This window comes from Lasioglossum baleicum, unplaced genomic scaffold (genome assembly GCF_051020765.1).
Source record: "Lasioglossum baleicum unplaced genomic scaffold, iyLasBale1 scaffold0075, whole genome shotgun sequence".
NCBI lineage: Eukaryota > Metazoa > Arthropoda > Insecta > Hymenoptera > Halictidae > Lasioglossum > Lasioglossum baleicum.
This window is the reverse complement of record NW_027469135.1, coordinates 246,280-267,488: the sequence shown is the minus strand read 5'-3', so window position 1 is coordinate 267,488 and position 21,209 is coordinate 246,280. Positions and strand designations below refer to the sequence as shown.

Here is a 21,209-nt window from a genome sequence, read left to right as displayed (position 1 = left end):
GATAGAGGAGCTCAATTTGAGTCACTACTTTTTCAAGCATTAATAAAACTTATTGGTAGTCAAAGGATTAGGACAACGGCTTATCACCCTCAATCTAATGGAATAATTGAACGTTGGCATCGTTCTCTCAAATCGGCAATTAAGTGTCATAATTCCTCTAATTGGGTAGATGTTCTTCCTATGGTTCTTCTAGGTCTACGAATCAGTTATAAAGATGATATCAAGGCCTCTGCTGCAGAGATGGTTTTCGGTACAACATTACGGATTCCAGGAGAATTTTTTGCAGCTGAAGATCTTATTGGGTGTCCTCAAATTTTTCTTGAAAAGTTGCGGGAACATATTCGAGCAATTCGTCCAACACCTACATCTCATCACGCTTCACGAAAACCTTTTGTATACAAGGAATTAGAAGATTGTACATATGTTTTTGTTAGAGTAGACAAACTTAAAACATCTCTTGAACTTCCATATGAAGGTCCTTATCAGATTATAGAAAGATTAACAGATTTTCTGTATAAAATTAATTATAAAGGTGTTCCTACCACCATTAACATAGATAGATTAAAACCAGCTTTTTTAGAAAATGTTCTAGAAGTTCAAGAATGTTCTAAATTCGATGATAATATCATTTTAGATTCCTTTAAGATTAATGAAAATGTATTTAAACCTAAACGTAGAGTCAGATTCATAACCTAAAAGTTATAAGTTTATTTACTCAACTATTAGGGGGGAGTAAATGTGGCGACTGTAGCGACACTCACCAATGTGAAGTTAGCGTTGTGAAGTTGGCGTTAAATTCAAATGTTTAAATTAGTTATTTTCTTGTCATTGACAAAATACAATTTGTTTAATCAATAGTTTGCCATCAATGAAGTTGGATCTAAAAATATTGTGATCAAAGAATTTAATTCTATTAAAGTTTTGTTAATAAACATCATCTTAATTTATTTATTGGAATCTCTAATATAATTCACTAGAGATTTACCAAATTACCAATTTGGTAAATCTCTAGTGAATTATATTAGAGATTCACCAAATTTATCATGATAAAAGCAGTACTTCTTACCTTCTTCATTTTTCTTTTTACTTTGACTAGTTGACCATCTTTTGAAGTTTGATCGTCCTCTTGAAAAACTGCGTTCTCTCCTTTGATTCTGATGAGTTAATCTTTCCATTTGTTTCCTTAACTCAGTAATTTCCTCAGACATTTTCTTAATTAATCCTCCTTGCGAAGATTCGATGGAAAATACTGAAGAAGATGTTGGCCGAGACATATCTAAAATCTGATCAGCTTGAATAGCTAATTTGGAAAGATCTTTAACTTCGCTAATTGCAAGAATGGATCTAATATTTTCCGGAAGTTGTTCTAGGAAAATAGATCTAAGGACCTCATTATTAATTTGTCCAGGTGCTAAATTATTCAGTCTGTGTAGAAAAACTGATGGTTTTTCATCCCCAAGCACATGTGATCCAAGTAATTTTCTAATTTTAGCCTCTTTACTTTCTCCAAAAGCGTTACATATTCGTTCTTTTAACTTTAAATATTTATTATTTTCAGGAGGACAAATTAAAATATCCTCAACCAAAGGAAGAACTTTATTATCTAAATATACTGTAACGTATCTAAATTTTGACTCATCTTTTACTATTCTATTTATTAAAAATGCCGCCTCTACTTGCGTAAACCATAGAACAGGATTTTCCTTCCAAAACGGCGGTAAACGCACTTTTTGAGCAACTTCAATACTCGCACCATCAATAAGACTGGCGTTTTGATTTGAGCTAAGATTATCTTCCGATCTCACCGTTTCTTCGAAAGTTACTTCAGTAGGTTGTTGCATTGTTCTTTGTCCAGAAAAAGCTTGACGAGTAGGTGAATGTTCTAACGGCATTTTCTTAAATAATCGGGGTCACCAATTTGGTAAATCTCTAGTGAATTATATTAGAGATTCCAATAAATAAATTAAGATGATGTTTATTAACAAAACTTTAATAGAATTAAATTCTTTGATCACAATATTTTTAGATCTAACTTCATTGATGGCAAACTATTGATTAAACAAATTGTATTTTGTCAATGACAAGAAAATAACTAATTTAAACATTTGAATTTAACGCCAACTTCACAACGCTAACTTCACATTGGTGAGTGTCGCTACAGTCGCCACAGACCTTCCCCCAATGTCCGAGGAAGAGCTACTCCTATACGCACAAGACCTCGCCCGTAGAGAGCAATATCTCAAAGAGGAAACAGATTTCATTGCCAAATTGCGTCTCAAACATGAAGAAGACGCACAAAACCAAAAAAATATGCTCGACGAAATACGAAAAGAGCTTCGCAACATTCAAATCACGAGTCAAAGCCTACGTCAACAATCGCCTACACCAGGCCCTAGTAACGTCTCTAATATGCGGGAACCTTCACCGCCAGAGCCACGCGAAATCCCACAGTATGAACCTACTGGCAATTTCGCTCTAAAACAAGCCGCCGAGCTTGTCCCTAGATTCGACGGAACTTCGTCTTCCGTCCTACAATTCATACGTGCATGCAAACGCGCGCGTGACACCGTACCGGCCACTGCAGAGCGTGCCCTCACGAAATTGCTCTGCAATAAACTCCACGATCGTGCTTATGCCGCTATAGAAGGCCAGCACATATTCACAATTTCTGCACTATGCGAGAAATTACGAACAGTACTGGGCCCATACAAATTCGTTGACCAGTACCGTGGCGATCTCGCGAGTGTACTCCAGGCTCCAAACGAGCACATCTTAGACTTCATCAATCGCGTTAAAGACCTTCGAACCGCGATTCAAGATGCCACAGATATTGGCCTTGATTACGAAGAACTAGATCGCTTCGTAGTAGATTGTTTTCTACGAGGTCTCCTTCCCCAGCTGCGTGCCGAAGTGCTTCATTGCCCTTCGCGAAATCCTGCCACTGTTTTCGAAGCAGCCATCTCTGCTTACAGGCAGTATGAGTCAGACCAGACTCGTCGACGAGAACTGATCCGCGAAGAAAAACGAGTCAGCTTCTCTGATAACCGGCCGTATCGCCCGCGTTCCACGTACGAGTCCGCTCGTGACATTCCAGAGCGAACTCAAGAACGCCGCGATAACAGACCGGACTCGTCTCAGCAGTCCTCGAGAAACTTAAACCGGGACTCTTATCGCTCCCCGACGCCGCAACGGCGATGGGAAAATAATCCTCGCGACCAAAACACGTACCGCGATGGTCGCACAGATCGCCCTTCAAGCTCTAACAAATTTTGCAACTACTGCAAAGTCCCCGGGCACGATATTCACGAGTGCCGTAAGCGCGCTTTTAATAATAATAGGAGGTCGGGAAACGAGTCCGGCCTCCCGACCGAAGCCAACCCAAGGCGGGAGGCCGCATCTTCAACTCAAACTACAGCCCGCACCCAAACAGCTATCCGGACGAACGACCAGTCCGACGATTCGTCTCAGCAGTAAATCTTGCTGCAGACTCACCAATTCCGCGCGTAAAAATCTCCGCCCCTCAATTACAAAAGAAGTGTGAATTTTTGTTGGACACGGGTTCGGAGATCAATTTAATTCGTGCGTCAAGTCTAGAACCAAATCTACCTATAGATCATACGAACACTATAGAAGTCCAAGGAATAACCGAGGGATCCATTCCAACTCTCGGTCAAATTAAAATACACTTACAGGGTCAAAACCCTATTGAATTTCATGTCTTGGAAGAAAACTTCCCAATTAACATCGACGGAATCGTCGGTTCTCCCTTCTTCAGAACAGGAGCCGAGATCTCCTCTGCGAATCAATCCATAACGATAGGAAACATTCGGGTTCCCTTCTCGAACCCTTGCGCGCCCACGGCTGAGCCTCGCGATAAATTGGCAGCAGAGGTTATTTCAATGCCTTCGTCTATGACCAACGATCTCGTTAAAACTCCAGCCGCCAAGCGTGAGGAACATTCGGCAAGGAACGTTCGAGTGTCTTCCTCAAATCCTCGTGCACCCGCGGTCAGACCTTGCAGAGCTCCGGTGACGGAGGTTATTTCAATGCCTCCTCGGGATTCGATCGAGTGCTCCCTAGAGAAAAACGCCGTGAAAAGCCGGCCGGAATCGAAGGAGACTCGAGAGATATCGGAGTACACTGCGAGAAGTCGGATCGTGGAGCGTGAGGATCGAGTCCGAACAAAGACTCCTCCGAAATCCGAAGAATTCGTCCTCGAACCTCGTACCGTTGCGTGCATAGCGGTCGACGTAGAAGGACCTAAACAGGGATATATCCGCCGTGTTAATGTAGCGCCGGATGTATTCCTGGGTGACTGCGTCGTCACCAATCGTAAAGGCAAAGCGAGCCTCCGGTGTTTTAACACCTCGTCGGAAAGAGTTTCATTTCGATTGCCCCCATTGGAGATGGAAGAAATCGAGTCGTACTCTTCCGACCTTTCTAATTCCGGGTATCATCCCGACGTATTCGGTAACCATCCCGACCTTTCTAATTCCGGGAACCATCCCGACGTATTCGGTAACCATCCCGACCTTTCTACTTCCGGGTATCGTCCCGACGCATTCGGTAACCATCCCGACCTTTCTTATTCCGGTAACCAGCCCGATCATTATACTAACTCCGGTAACCAGCCCGATAAAACCAAGGTCAGAATGACCTATTCCATCGCAAATTCCCACGAAGCTCGCGTGAAAGAGCTATTAGAAACTATCCCCATGGATCATCTCAGCGGCGACGAAATGGACCATGTTAAATCTTTGTTAGAAAAGCACAATGATCTTTTCCATCTCCAAGGGGATCGTTTGGGAAAAACAAATGCGGTGACTCACAAAATCATCACGACGGATGATATTCCAATCCATGTTAAACAGTATCGCTACCCACCAATCCACAAGGACGAAATCAACAAGCAAATGTCCGAACTCTTACGGAATGACATAGTCGTTCCATCTAACTCACCTTATAATTCCCCCTTGTGGATTGTTCCTAAGAAAGCGGACGCCGAGGGTAACAAAAAGTGGCGCATGGTAATCGATTACCGCGCATTAAACGAGAAGTCGGTGGCCGACGCGTACCCGCTGCCTAGCATTAACGAAATCCTAGATCAGTTAGGCAGCGCCGCATACTTCAGTGTGTTTGACTTAGCCAGCGGATTCCATCAGATAGGAATGGAGAAGGAGGATGCCGCGAAGACCGCCTTCTCCACGCCTTTCGGCCACTACGAATTCAACAGAATGCCATTCGGTCTCCGTAATGCTCCGGCTACCTTCCAAAGATTAATGGACACAGTCCTCTGCGGCCTACAAGGCAACGAACTCTTCGTGTACCTCGACGATATCGTGATCTACGCGCGTTCATTAGAAGAACATTATGCCAAATTCAATAAACTAGCCCGCCGACTGCGCGGAGCCAACCTCAAATTACAGCCCTCGAAATGCGGCTTCCTTCATAAGGAAGTGGCATACCTGGGACATCAGATTAGTCAAGACGGCGTCAGACCATGTCCCAAGAAAATTAACGCCGTACAAAATTTCCCACGACCTAAGAACGCGAAAAACGTGCGCGAATTTTTAGGCCTTGCAGGGTACTACCGCAAATTTATTAATGACTTCGCTAAAATCTCCAAACCCCTAACCCAACTCCTCGCCAAAGAACACAATTTCGAATGGGGTCCAAAACAAGAAAAGGCCTTCGAAGACCTACGACAAGCTCTGTGTGACGAACCAGTCCTTCAATACCCGGATTTCGATAAGCCGTTTAACGTCACCTGCGATGCATCTGGATATGCCATCGGCGCCGTACTAAGCCAAGGCGAAGTAGGCAAGGATCGTCCCGTTGCCTATGCCTCAAGGATCCTGCAGGGCGCTGAAGTGAACTATTCTACAATAGAGAAGGAGTGCTTAGCAATAATATTTGCAGTACAGTATTTTAGACCATATATTTACGGCCGAAAATTTACACTAATCACAGACCATAAACCACTGGTCTGGATGACGTCAGTAAAAGACCCTACGTCGCGCCTCCTCAGATGGCGCCTAAAACTGGCCGAGTTTGAATATAAAGTCGTCTACAAACCTGGAAAAGCGAATTCTAACGCTGATGCCCTCTCCCGAAACCCAGTTACGTTGCCCCTCTCATGGAGCACCCCTGGAGACACATCGCCGCCAAGAGCACCGTTATCAAATCCAGGAACCCCTCTCTTCGATAACCGCCGAAGGAGATGGGCCGACTCGCATCTTATGCCACCGCCTCAGTGAATTCCCCCGAGGAAGAGGAAATCATCGTCGAACTCAACATCTGAACCACCATCAAAAACGCCACCACGCCCTAGGGTGAGTTCAGATGACGACAGCCTTTTGGTATCACCACCCCTAGTACCCGCCTCCAGTCAAGAGGAGTCACCCATAACAGGACTAGAGGACATTTTAACCGCCGTCCCCAGCCTAATTCCCCAACCAACGGGACCAAACTGGCTCGATGAAGAAGAAGAAACCTTACCCTCCGAGGACGAGGAAGAAGATGAGGAGCCAAGACGACAAGGGAGAATAACGTACCTCCGCGACCGACTAATTATGAGGAAAGATAATTTAGTATGTTTCACAACCCTGGATGGTCAACCTATAGACCCAGGAGCCGTAGACCTCCATAGACAAAGGAAACTGTCCGACGGTCGAGATCTGACCTTATTCAAAGCAAAGATAAGTAATTTCGGTAGCAACAAGCTGATACAGATACCCATCAAACCATCCCTGACTCACGAGGTTTCAACTGACGACCTAAAAGAATGTTTCCGGACATTACTTGATGTAGCCAACGAACTCAGACTGCGAACATTTTCAATCTCTAAAACCTATATAGATGACAATTCCATGGAGTACGTCTCGAACCTCCTCATCGCGACATTCGAAGACACCCCCGTACACATATTCTTCTGCGCAAACGAAATCCAGATACCGGCCGAAGATAGATGGAATGATATTATCGCAGAAAATCACGTCTCTGCGTACGCAGGGCACAAAGGAATTACAAAAACCCTGAAGAGAATCCGCGAAAGATATTGGTGGAGCGGTATGAAGATCCAGATAACGAACTACGTTAATAACTGCCTCAGTTGCCAACGTAATAAACTGACCAGGGTAAAAACGCGCCTGCCGATGAGAATAACGGATACACCCGGTAGAGCGTTCGATAAGGTGTCCATGGACATTGTAGGGCCCCTTCCAACAACCAACGACGGAAACACATACATCTTAACCATACAGGATTTATTAACGAAACACTCAACCGCAATCCCTCTTAAATCCGCCGATGCCATCAGCACTGCGGACGCATTTATAAACAATTTTATCTGCCGTTACGGAACACCTAAAGCCATCCTAACGGATCAAGGAGCGAATTTCACAAGTTCCCTGATGAAGGCCATCGCAAAACGATTCAGAATAACTCGGCTGCAAACAACAGCCTTCCACCCTCAAAGCAACGGGTCAATCGAGAGATCCCACCACGTCTTAGCAGAGTACCTGAAGCAATACGTCCACAAGAACAACTGGGACAAATGGGTCGATTTGGCAATGTTTAGTTACAATACGAGTGTCCACGAGGGCACAGATTTCACGCCGCACGAGTTAGTATTCGGCTCTTTGGCACGAGTCCCATCCGCCGATTCCTACTCCTACGAATGCGAAAACGACTCCTATACCCACTACCTCTCCCAATTGCAAAGAAAGATAACCGAAACCCAGATTCGCGCGCGCGGAAACTTAGTCTCCGCGAAAAGAAAATCAAAATCATACTACGATAGAAGAATTAACCCGGTAGAATTCAAGGTGGGAGAACAGGTATTCCTACTCAAAGAACCCTGCAAGGGCAAATTCGATGCGCAATATACGGGTCCTCACGAAATTTGCGACATCCTAGACTCAAACAATGTAAAAATTAAAGTAGGGAACCATTTTAAGATTGTACATGCAAACAAACTCAAGCGTGCGCCGAATAATCCAACGCAAACCCCGCGTCAGCGAAACGTGACACTCATCTGGACGCAGATAAGAAAAGACAAAAGTGAAAGTGTTAGTGAACAAAGTGATTCCCCACCCACCCTAAACCCCGAGAAAAGACAGTCGAATAATGAACATTGCGAATACGACTTGTCGGACATTACAAAACCAGCCCCAGCCCCACGTGCCGACACCGATAACATTTCAGTGCGACCAGTGTTTCGTACAAATATAGGAAATACTCGCCGAGAACTGTGCTCCCTGCGCGGAGTACCTCCGGACGATGCGTCGCATGAATGAGTGTGTGATCGAGTGTTGAGCGAGAAATTTCTTCCTTGTAAGAAATTTCTTTTCCGCGTTGGGAGGTGTTACGTCGTCCGATGTACGACGTTGGCCTTGTACACACACTATGTATTCAAGGTCTGATCTGCATAAGATCCATACACCGTCCCCTAGACATAAGAGCATAGTATTAAGATTTCATTATTCTATTGTTCTAATCCTTATCTTCGTCTCTACCCATTACCATAACTTCACCTTGATCAACACCTTACCTCAGTTTCAACCCATCACCACGACACATAATGCAATAAAGTATTGCATCACTCTGGAAGCATCTAGAAGCTTCTAGAAACGTCGAGAAGTCCAAGGACTGCTGCATCAGCAGTCCCACGCTCGTAGAGGGCAATAGGACAGCCACGAGACTGCAGCGTCAGCAGAAATGCACGTGCAGTCCCCGGGAGCGAAGACGCTGCTGCGTCAGCGGTTCTCCCACTCCGACGACTGAAGAACAAAGAGACTGCAGCGTCAGCTATCCCCACTCCGAACGAAGGAGGCAAGGCAGAACGGACGCTTGCATCAGTCCGCCTCCGACCGGCGACTCGAGCAGTCGTGCCAACCTGGCCTCAGCCGCCAGTCCGGCTTCTTCCGACTTCAAGAGCAGACGTGTTCAGTCTAGCTCCGCGAAAGTGAAGTGTGTCGATCCTTCACTCCTAATTCCAATTCCAATTCCAACTCTAACTCAACTCAACTCAAGTCCTAATTCTCATACATTATTACTATAACATATTACTATATCCATTATTCATTAATCCAATTACTACTTCTATTATAATACTACTTACATATTGTATACCAGTGTACTTACCAGTTCTTATTTAATATATCGTTGTTATACCAGTGCTTCGATCTTGTTATTCTTGTGTTAGTTAACACCATCTTCCAATTCAGTTCTTGCATCGAATATATTAAACTCGTGACATATCCGGACTTGGTCTAAAGTGCGCAGTGGAAACGCTGAGCCGCCAATAAGGAATTTGAAGCGAGTCATAGAGAAGTTCTCGTGCCACGTCTAGAATTGGTCTAAAGAGCGCAGTGGAAACGCTGAGCCGCCACTATAGACGTGAAGCGAGTTAACTACCTAAAAGGTTAACAACAAATGGAAGTTCATTTTTCATTATCTTATTAATATTCCGTCATTACTATTCCTTACCCATGCGACGCCCACGTCGAGCGGGACGCAAGTATCAACTTGCTAAATTGAGACGCGCGTTGAGAAATAAAGCGGTGCTCGATCAAATCATTGCCACTACCGAGTGGACAGAACTTCTGGGAACCACCGAGCACATTCCGTGTGACGCGTCCGATTACGTTTCTGTATACGGTTGCCCTTGCAGCCTTCCTAAAGAGGTCAACCACGCGGACCTCTCGCGAGCTCCGACGCCAGTTCTACATCCGGTCGATTGTCCTGAGGTAGTCGACATAGCCGACGACGACGACAGCCGAGACACGATCATCGTTCCCAGGGTCCGTTGCCGAATCATCCGTGACGTTCCTCTGCCAGCTCATCAACGTGTCATCTTGCGGCCAGCATCCAAGGCCACTAACGTCGTCCCGAACCGAGCAGCAGCAATTCTGCCAGATCTTCCCCACCTCGAGGACATCTGTATAGAAGACCCGATGTACGACACCTACTGCCAGTACCGCCAGTTCCTGCTGCAACAATATTATTAGGCGTTAATACAGCATTGCGGTGAGTCGTATAATGTCCTGTATAATTGCTGAATTCTGTAAACTCACCGTTTTCGTTGCATCATCTCGCGCGTGATTCTTGTCGGACACTTCTTGTAACCGCGTCGGACGTTCTTTTCTTGACTGCATCCATAGCAATATCGGTTGTCCTAGTGCATATGACAGCCCGCGGCTGTCTCGGCACGAAAGACCACTCCTCATTTTAATCATAATATCTCAACCGTCCGTCTGTCACTGTTCTCTTTTCTCTCTCCTGGTACCTGTAACAAAAACACAGTGACGGACGTGACAATATTTCAATCTTCGAGTTTGGGCCATTTTTGGCTATTTTAGGATTTTGACAGATTTTGGTTTTTAGGTTATGTTGATGGATTTCGATCAGATGTACGTGGTGTTAAGGATTCATTGTTATGAAGGATTTTTAGGAGTTTTGGAATCTTTAAAGGGGAACGCTCGCTCTTATGTATCTAATTTTACATGTAGTCTTAAAGCTAACGTCGGAGGTGCGACCGACGTCACAGTAGGTTAGGTTCTCAATTCGCGTTTGTTTAGACTTTACCAAAATTTCGATTTTTGGTAATTTTCAAAAGTACTTAGAATATTTTCAAACATATGATCGGTCGACAAATGATGTCAACTAATCATATGACATATAAAATTTACATCGAAACGCCTTGCAACAGCAAGCGCTCGAAAATATTCTAAGTCCCAATTTATTTAAATAAATAAATAGGTACGCCAATGGTTACCACTTAATTTTCGAGTCCTGCACCACTGGGAACGAAAACTGCTGACTCTAGTGCGGCGGCCATCGCGCTGTTTACGACGAAGACCGGCACAAAGAGGACACGGTCCCCTTTTGCGAAGTCAGCATTTTTCGAACGAACGTTGTTCGTCGACGAACGTTCGATTCTCCCCAGTCCTCTCCGGGGACCCGAGTGGGTCAGTCGAGTTTTCGTCAATCTTCCAAGTCCAGACTATTTAGACATAGTCTTTCCAAATCCAGATTGTTTAGACACTGTTACGTCGTCCGATGTACGACGTTGGCCTTGTACACACACTATGTATACAAGGTCTGATCTGCATAAGATCCACACACCGTCCCCTAGACATAAGAGCATAGTATTAAGAACTCATTATTCTATTGTTCTAATCCCTATCTCCGTCTCTACCCATCATCATAACTTCACCTTGATCAACACCTTACCTCAGTTTCAACCCATCACCACGACACATAATGCAATAAAGTATTGCATCACTCTGGAAGCATCTAGAAGCTTCTAGAAACGTCGAGAAGTCCAAAGACTGCTGCATCAGCAGTCCCACGCTCGTAGAGGGCAATAGGACAGCCACGAGACTGCACCGTCAGCAGAAATGCACGTGCAGTCCCCGGGAGCGAAGACGCTGCTGCGTCCGCGGTTCTCCCACTCCGACGACTGAAGAACAAAGAGACTGCAGCGTCAGCTATCCCCACTCCGACCGAAGGAGGCAAGGCAGAGCGGACGCTTGCATCAGTCCGCCTTCAGCCAGCGACTCGCACAGACGTGCCTACCTGGCCTCAGAGTCAGTCCGGCTTCTTCCGACTTCAAGAGCAGACGTGTTCAGTCTAGCTCCGCGATAGTGAAGTGTGTCGATCCTTCACTCCTAATTCCAATTCCAATTCCAACTCTAACTCAACTCAACTCAAGTCCTAATTCTCATACGTTATTCCTATAACATATTACAATATCCATTATTCATTAATCCAATTACTACTCCTATTATAATACTACTTACATATTGTATACCAGTGTACTTACCAGTTCTTATTTAATATATCGTTGTTATACCAGTGCTTCGATCTTGTTATTCTTGTGTTAGTTCAACACCATCTTCCAATTCAGTTCTTGCATCGAATATATTAAACTCGTGACATATCCGGACTTGGTCTAAAGTGCGCAGTGGAAACGCTGAGCCGCCAATAAGGAATTTGAAGCGAGTCATAGAGAAGTTCTCGTGCCACGTCTAGAATTGGTCTAAAGAGCGCAGTGGAAACGCTGAGCCGCCACTATAGACGTGAAGCGAGTTAACTACCAAAAAGGTTAATAACAAGTGGAAGTTCATTTTCATTATATTATTAATATTCCATCATTACTATTCCTTACCCATGCGACGCCCACGTCGAGCGGGACGCAAGTATCAACTTGCTAAATTGAGACGCGCGTTGAGAAATAAAGCGGTGCTCGATCAAATCATTGCCACTACCGAGTGGACAGAACTTCTAGGAACCACCGAGCACATTCCGTGTGACGCGTCCGATTACGTTTCTGTATACGGTTGCCCTTGCAACCCTCCTAAAGAGGTCAACCACGCGGACCTCTCGCGAGCTCCGACGCCAGTTCTGCATCAGGTCGATCGTCCTGAGGTAATCGACATAGCCGACGACGACAGCCAAGACACGATCATCGTTCCCAGGGTCCGTTGCCGAATCATCCGTGACGTTCCTCTGCCAGCTCACCAACGTGTCGTCTTGCGGCCAGCATCCAAGGCCACTAATGTCGTCCCGAGGAGAGCAGCAGCAACTCTGCCAGATCTTCCCCACCTCGAGGACATCTGTATAGAGGACCCGATGTACGACACCTACTGCCAGTACCGCCAGTTCCTGCTGCAACAATATTATTAGGTGTTAATACAACATTGCGAGGTGATCGACATAGCCGACGACGACGACAGCCGAGACACGATCATCGTTCCCAGGGTCCGTTGCCGAATCATCCGTGACGTTCCTCTGCCAGCTCATCAACGTGTCGTCTTGCGGCCAGCATCCAAGGCCACTAACGTCGTCCCGAACCGAGCAGCAGCAACTCTGCCAGATCTTCCCCACCTCGAGGACATCTGTATAGAGGACCCGATGTACGTGTCACGTCCTGGCGGGGCTATAAAAGCAAGAGAAGAGAATACCGCGGCCCGGCTACTCTACTCTTCCACTGACTGACATTTAATAAAAGTGTTGGTCTTTTTATCAACAGACTAGGACCCGATGCCGACACCTGCATGCAGTCTTACACAGATGAATGATGCACGCGACCCTGAAACATACGCGATAATATGTTCCACTTACTTTTACGCTTCGCTTGTTTGTCGATCGACACGAGACATGAATTCGCAACGGATGAACAGCTACGGTTGCGCTGATGGCCTTGAATACGGTCCGCTCTGCTTGACAGGCGTTGATCCAAATGGCTGGAAACGACCTTCAAGGATTGACGACTGCGCCAAACTCTGTCACGTCAATATTTGACAGGAACGACCTCCAATGATTGACAGCTGGCTGCTACGGTATTGTAGACGGATGCGCTCGTTGAGGAAACGGGCGTGGACGCTGTACGATACCGTGAATCTAACTCACGAATATCGTCCGCGTGATTGACGATATTTTAACTAGCGAAAACGGGCGTGGACGCTGTGCGATCCCGTGAATTTATCTCGCGAATATCGTCCGCGTGGTTGACGATATTTTGATTCGAGAAAACGGACGTGGATGCTGCGGAGCTTGCTATGCGAGCAAGTCTATCACTATCCTGCACGTACGCGAACACGTAACAGGAAATTGAATAAGGAATACTATTCGCGAACTTTCCAGTGAGAACTCTATCTCTAACTAACAACGTGTCACTTCAAACTAAGAAGTTAGGAGCAAGGAAATAATAATTGGGATTTAGATTGACTCTGGTAAAACAAAGTATATTAATAACGTAAAAGAATACAAAGGTAAAGATGCTTATTATTAACGAAATCGAAATACGTACTAAGTACGAAATATGAAACGCAATAAAAATGTTTAATTGAATAAACGAAGTAATATTTGAATTAAACGAATAAGAATACGATATTACTGAATGGTATTAGGGACTGTGTCTAAACAGTATGGATTTGGAAAGATTGTGTCTAAACAATCTGGATTTGGAAAGACTATGTCTAAATAGTCTGGACTTGGAAGACTGACGAAAACTCGACTGACCCACTCGGGTCCCCGGAGAGGACTGGGGAGAATCGAACGTTCGTCGACGAACAACGTTCGTCCGAAAAATGCTGACTTCGCAAAAAGGGGACCGTGTCCTCTTTGTGCCGGTCTTCGTCGTAAACAGCGCGATGGCCGCCGCACTAGAGTCAGCAGTTTTCGTTCCCAGTGGTGCAGGACTCGAAAATTAAGTGGTAACCATTGGCGTACCTATTTATTTATTTAAATAAATTGGGACTTAGAATATTTTCGAGCGCTTGCTCTTGCAAGGCGTTTCGATGTAAATTTTATATGTCATATGATTAGTTGACATCATTTGTCGACCGATCATATGTTTGAAAATATTCTAAGTACTTTTGAAAATTACCAAAAATCGAAATTTTGGTAAAGTCTAAACAAACGCGAATTGAGAACATAACCTACAAATTTTTAGGTTAGTTTCATGATTTTCGCTCACGAGTCCAATGATATTTCAATCTTCGAGTTTGGGCCATTTTTGGCTATTTTAGGATTTTGACAGATTTTGGTTTTTAGGTTATGTTGATGGATTTCGATCAGATGTACGTGGTGTTAAGGATTCATTGTTATGAAGGATTTTTAGGAGTTTTGGAATCTTTAAAGGGGAACGCTCGCTCTTATGTATCTAATTTTACATGTAGTCTTAAAGCTAACGTCGGAGGTGCGACCGACGTCACACCTCCCCCCTTAGAGAAGAGATTTCACGCAGTGGAATCTCTGCCTCTGGGTGGCGGTAGACAGGATGCACTGAAATGTCATCCCTGTCTCGCAACGCTGGGTCAAGGGAATCGCAAATTAACGTTCGTTTCGTCAAGGGAGGACGGGTTCGGATTTCTCCGACACTGGCACTATCACTATCTTTGTCCTCGATGGCCGCTGAAGTCTTGTTGTCCCTCTGCTTCATGAATATAAAGAACCGGGTCAGTGAACTCCAGATGGCGACAACGAGATGCAGGCTCCAGCCGTATAGTGAGTGTAATGCGATGCCGTTAACGATCGTACTGATGATTGTTTTGATCGTGCGGATCGCTACATACACTCCGATTATTCCAGCACTTATTGATCCGAATGTAGTGAATCCGGACCATAATTTCTGTGCTGTAGACTCCGCTATCTGCTGTAGGGAGTTTTCATCGAGCAGGTTGAACATGTTGATGTTTCCTGCTGCAAACTGTCTTCCCGTCGCACCCTGTGCGATTGAATTTATGACTGCTACCTTCTCTACAGGAAACATTATATGATCCTGTAGTTTGTCCAGGTCGTCTTGTGAATAAATGCCTCCCGTTGCCAAGTTCTTCGGATCTATGTATTTCCAGGTTGACTTGGCGAGGGGGTGAAGCTCCGAAGGAGTGATGGCCTCCATCAATGACGGTGTTAGGCGATACCATGTTCCGTGCAGTCTATAATATGGGGGAAGTAGCTCATTGCATGGCTTTTCTGTCCCCGTATGTGAAATGATGTGGTCCCTTGGCATCAGGAATTTTGATGTGTTCCGATACGTGATGGGTAGCTCATCATAACACCGTTCGGTTTTCCTCACTTGGACCGTGACTGGTATGCACTTTATTATGTGCACTACCTCTCCTGCTGGAACTGCGATAAATCCGACATCCTTCATGATGGCAGTGGCAACTTCTTCGGGTGCTGAATGTAATAATGTGAGGGCGTTCTGGAGAATCTGACGCTCTAGCTCACACTTCTGACGGATTACATCTTTGTAGAGTTGAGAAAATTGTTTCCGGAGGTGCTTCTCCACGTAGACAAATTTGCTGTTGACATACGTGAAGATGTCCAGATTGTTGACCAAGGTGTGTGTTTTCTCCTTGAATTTTCCTGAACTTCCAACTTCCAGAATGAACAGCTTGGGGTGTTCCGTTCGGATTATGACATATCCGCAAACTGACGATCTGCCTGTCTCCGTGAGTGCAAAAGTCGTGTCCTGCGATGCTACGGTATACAGGGTTGGAGAAGGATTCACCTTGGAGGATAGTTTAGTGGCTATCCCTTCGTACAAGACATCATAATTATTGAATTTGCACGAGTCCGTCGGCGTGGTTTCCCAGAACGTATGGCCATCTTGTGCGTCTAAGCAGCTTCCTTTTTGAAGGGGGCAGGTTTGCCCAGTTTGTAGATGAATCTGTCCGGTTGACAATCTGATTGGAGCGATGTAGTCGCGGATCGTGATTCGGACTAAAGCTTGTACCACGACATCGGTCCAAGTCCCAAACGGATCACTATACGTGGTTCCAGCGCAGCTACCATCGTTCTGAATAACTCCTGCTAACGTGAGGCCGTGAGAGGAGGTCGAGTTCGGCTGAATACCTGTGATCTGGGCGGCTGGGGTGATGAATATTGTCCCCGTCGTGTGTAGGCTCGAACAGGTTTCGCTGGAGATCGGTAATATATAGTCTTCTCGACCATTGGATACTACCGAATTATGTGAATGCATGCCACAATAGTATATGGTTCTGTCTATTCCGATATGGCATTGCAAGACACGAGCTTGCGAGAATTCAGCTAGCTGCAGGAGCTGAATTCTTTCTAAATTTTCAGCTGGTGCGATGTCTTCTGGCTCGCAGTTAAGAGTGTCAATAGTTGAATACGTGGTAATATTCAAGGTTGAACCTCCACAGTCATATCCAATGAGTGTTGAGGCTTGCGTGGCAATAGAGAGCAAGATAGCTGCTTGTATCGGCTGCATGGTTGCTGTTATAGCGTTGTCGAGAGACTGATGATCTTCAGGGGTGACGGTTTCTCCTTGAAGATCTCGTTGCGTCGCAGGGATATCGTCTTCCTGCTGTGGAGTGGGGTGATGCTGACCAGAGGTTTTAAATTTCGCTCTTGGATCGCTGCGATAGTTTATCGTTGGCGTAACGATATTGGAGCCTCTGTTAACGCTAGGAAGATTGAACTCGTTTCGCAAGATACATAACGAAAGCTTATAATCAGACTTAGTTGTCTCGGGCGAGTATAATGTATCGGCTTTATTTCTTTTTCTTGCTGACGCGAACTCGCGGAATTGTATTTGCCAGACGCATGGACTTTGTTTTCGGTCGCACGGATACCTGATCGTTGAAGCTGGAAGAGGTGTTGTTCCGGCGAGGATTTGAAGATAGGAGTTTGCGGCAAAACATAAACTCCTTTTGATTTAACTTTAGGAATAGTGTCACGTCCGTCACTGTGTTTTTGTTACAGGTACCAGGAGAGAGAAAAGAGAACAGTGACAGACGGACGGTTGAGATATTATGATTAAAATGAGGAGTGGTCTTTCGTGCCGAGACAGCCGCGGGCTGTCATATGCACTAGGACAACCGATATTGCTATGGATGCAGTCAAGAAGAGAACGTCCGACGCGGTTACAAGAAGTTTCCCGACAAGAATCACGCGCGAGATGAAGCAACGAAAACGGTGAGTTTACAGGATTCAGCAATTATACAAGATATTATACGACTCACCGCAATGTTGTATTAACGCCTAATAATATTGTTGCAGCAGGAACTGGCGGTACTGGCAGTAGGTGTCGTACATCGGGTCTTCTATACAGATGTCCTCGAGGTGGGGAAGATCTGGCAGAGTTGCTGCTGCTCGGTTCGGGACGACATTAGTGGCCTTGGATGCTGGCCGCAAGACGACACGTTGATGAGCTGGCAGAGGAACGTCACGGATGATTCGGCAACGGACCCTGGGAACGATGATCGTGTCTCGGCTGTCGTCGTCGTCGGCTATGTCGATTACCTCAGGACGATCGACCGGATGTAGAACTGGCGTCGGAGCTCGCGAGAGGTCCGCGTGGTTGACCTCTTTAGGAGGGTTGCAAGGGCAACCGTATACAGAAACGTAATCGGACGCGTCACACGGAATGTGCTCGGTGGTTCCCAGAAGTTCTGTCCACTCGGTAGTGGCAATGATTTGATCGAGCACCGCTTTATTTCTTAACGCGCGTCTCAATTTAGCAAGTTGATACTTGCGTCCCGCTCGACGTGGGCGTCGCATTGGTAAGGAATAGTAATGATGGAATATTAATAATATAATGAAAATGAACTTCCATTTGTTGTTAACCTTTTAGGTAGTTAACTCGCTTCACGTCTATAGTGGCGGCTCAGCGTTTCCACTGCGCTCTTTAGACCAATTCTAGACGTGGCACGAGAACTTCTCTATGACTCGCTTCAAATTCCTTATTGGCGGCTCAGCGTTTCCACTGCGCACTTTAGACCAAGTCCGGATATGTCACGAGTTTAATATATTCTATGCAAGAACTGAATTGGAAGATGGTGTTGAACTAACACAAGAATAACAAGATCGAAGCACTGGTATAACAACGATATATTAAATAAGAACTGGTAAGTACACTGGTATACAATATGTAAGTAGTATTATAATAGGAGTAGTAATTGGATTAATGAATAATGGATATAGTAATATGTTGTAGGAATAATGTATGAGTTGAGTTGAGTTGAGTTAGAATTGGAATTGGAATTGGAATTAGGAGTGAAGGATCGACACACTTCACTTTCGCGGAGCTAGACTGAACACTTCTGCTCTTGAAGTCGGAAGAAGCCGGACTGGCACGTCCGTGCGAGTCGCTCGCTTGGAGCGGACCGTTCGAGTCGCTGTCTGGAGGCGGACTGATGCAAGCGTCCGCTCTGCCTTGCCTCCTTCGTTCGGAGTGGGGATAGCTGACGCTGCAGTCTCTTTGTTCTTCAGTCGTCGGAGTGGGAGAACCGCTGACGCAGCAGCGTCTTCGCTCCCGGGGACTGCACGTGCATTTCTGCTGACGCTGCAGTCTCGTGGCTGTCCTATTGCCCTCTACGAGCGTGGGACTGCTGATGCAGCAGTCTTTGGACTTCTCGACGTTTCTAGAAGCTTCTAGATGCTTCTAGAGTGATGCAATACTTTATTGCATTATGTGTCGTGGTGATGGGTTGAAACTGAGGTAAGGTGTTGATCAAGGTGAAGTTATGGTGATGGGTAGAGACGGAGATAAGGATTAGAACAATAGAATAATGAAATCTGAATACTATGCTCTTATGTCTAGGGGACGGTGTATGGATCTTATGCAGATCAGACCTTGAATACATAGTGTATGTACAAGGCCAACGTCGTACATCGGACGACGTAACACCTCCCAACGCGGAAAAGAAATTTCTTACACGGGAGAAATTTCTCGCTCAACACTCGCTTTCACACTCATTCATGCGACGCATCGTCCGGGGGTACTCCGCGCAGGGAGCACAGTTCTCGGCGAGTATTTCCTATATTTGTACGAAACACTGGTCGCACTGAAATGTTGTCGGTGTCGGCACGTGGGGCTGGGGCTGGTTTTGTAATGTCCGACAAGTCGTATTCGCAATGTTCATTTTTCGACTGTCTTTTCTCGGGGTCTAGGGTGGGTGGGGAATCAGTTTGTTCACTAACACTTTCACTTTTGTCTTTTCTTATCTGTGTCCAGATGAGTGTCACGTTTCGCTGACGCGGGGTTTGCGTTGGATTATTCGGCGCACGCTTGAGTTTGTTTGCATGTACAATCTTAAAATGGTTCCCTACTTTAATTTTTACATTGTTTGAGTCTAGGATGTCGCAAATTTCGTGAGGACCCGTATATTGCGCATCGAATTTGCCCTTGCAGGGTTCTTTGAGTAGGAATACTTGTTCTATATCTTCCGGTGGTCGAAGGAGATTTTGCCGATGCTGGGCTTCGAATTTCGCTCGCTTAATCTGGTAGGGGTATCTGTTATCGCGAGGGTACTCGGATTTATATTTCTTTCTTGCTGACGCGTATTTCGCTGTAGCGCAGAGATTAATTTTATCGTATTTGTTTCGCTTCGCATGGCAACGTGCAGATGGAAGTTGAAAGGAATCGAGTTTCTGTGGATCATCAAAGATATGATTTCGAAGTAAGTTATGAAGTTCTTTTACTTTGGAGGCTTTGATATCCTTCTCTGGTTTAGAACTGTCACTGGGTTTATTGTGCAATATAGAACAGACCTGCTTACATATGGGTCTTGAAGATCTTTGATTGTCGTAGGAATGGAGTTGGTCTTGGAATTGATCGGGCTGGTTACCGGAGTTAGAATAAGGATCGGGCTGGTTACCGGAGTTAGTATGAGAATCGGGCTGGTTACCGGAGTTAGTATAAGAATCGGGCTGGTTACCGGAGTTAGTATGAGAATCGGGCTGGTTACCGGAGTTAGTATAATGATCGGGCTGGTTACCGGAGTTAGTAAGGTCGGGATGGTTACCGAATGCGTCGGGATGATACCCGGAATTAGAATGGTCGGGATGGTTACCGAATACGTCGGGATGACACCCGGAATTAGAAAGGTCGGGATGGTTACCGAATACGTCGGGATGATACCCGGAATTAGAAAGGTCGGGATGGTTACCGAATGCGTCGGGATGATTCCCGGAATTAGAAAGGTCGGGATGGTTACCGAATACGTCGGGATGGTTCCCGGAATTAGGAAGGTCGGGATGGTTACCGAATACGTCGGGATGATACCCGGAATTGGATAGGTCGGAAGAGTACGACTCGATTTCTTCCATCTCCAATGGGGGCAATCGAAATGAAACTCTTTCCGACGAGGTGTTAAAACACCGGAGGCTCGCTTTGCCTTTACGGTTGGTGACGACGCAGTCACCCAGGTGTCACGTCCTGGCGGGGCTATAAAAGCAAGAGAAGAGAATACCGCGGCCCGGCTACTCTACTCTTCCACTGACTGACATTTAATAAAAGTGTTGGTCTTTTTATCAACAGACTAGGACCCGATGCCGACACCTGCATGCAGTCTTACACAGATGAATGATGCACGCGACCCTGAAACATACGCGGTAATATGTTCCACTTACTTTTACGCTTCGCTTGTTTGTCGATTGACACGAGACATGAATTCGCAACGGATGAACAGCTACGGTTGCGCTGATGGCCTTGAATACGGTCCGCTCTGCTTGACAGGGGTTGATCCAAATGGCTGGAAACGACCTTCAAGGATTGACGACTGCGCCAAACTCTGTCACGTCAATATTTGACAGGAACGACCTCCAATGATTGACAGCTGGCTGCTACGGTATTGTAGACGGATGCGCTCGTTGAGGAAACGGGCGTGGACGCTGTACGATACCGTGAATCTAACTCACGAATATCGTCCGCGTGATTGACGATATTT

General features: G+C 45.7%; 1 long non-coding RNA gene across 1 annotated transcript; it reads left to right on the top strand.

Annotated features, from left to right (window-relative positions):
- The first annotated feature begins 1,038 nt into the window (after nucleotides 1–1,038).
- Nucleotides 1,039–1,987, top strand: LOC143219844 (uncharacterized). Its single transcript, XR_013011497.1, has 2 exons — nucleotides 1,039–1,474; nucleotides 1,559–1,987. It is a non-coding gene; the product is annotated as an uncharacterized LOC143219844 (long non-coding RNA).
- The last annotated feature ends 19,222 nt before the right edge of the window (nucleotides 1,988–21,209 follow it).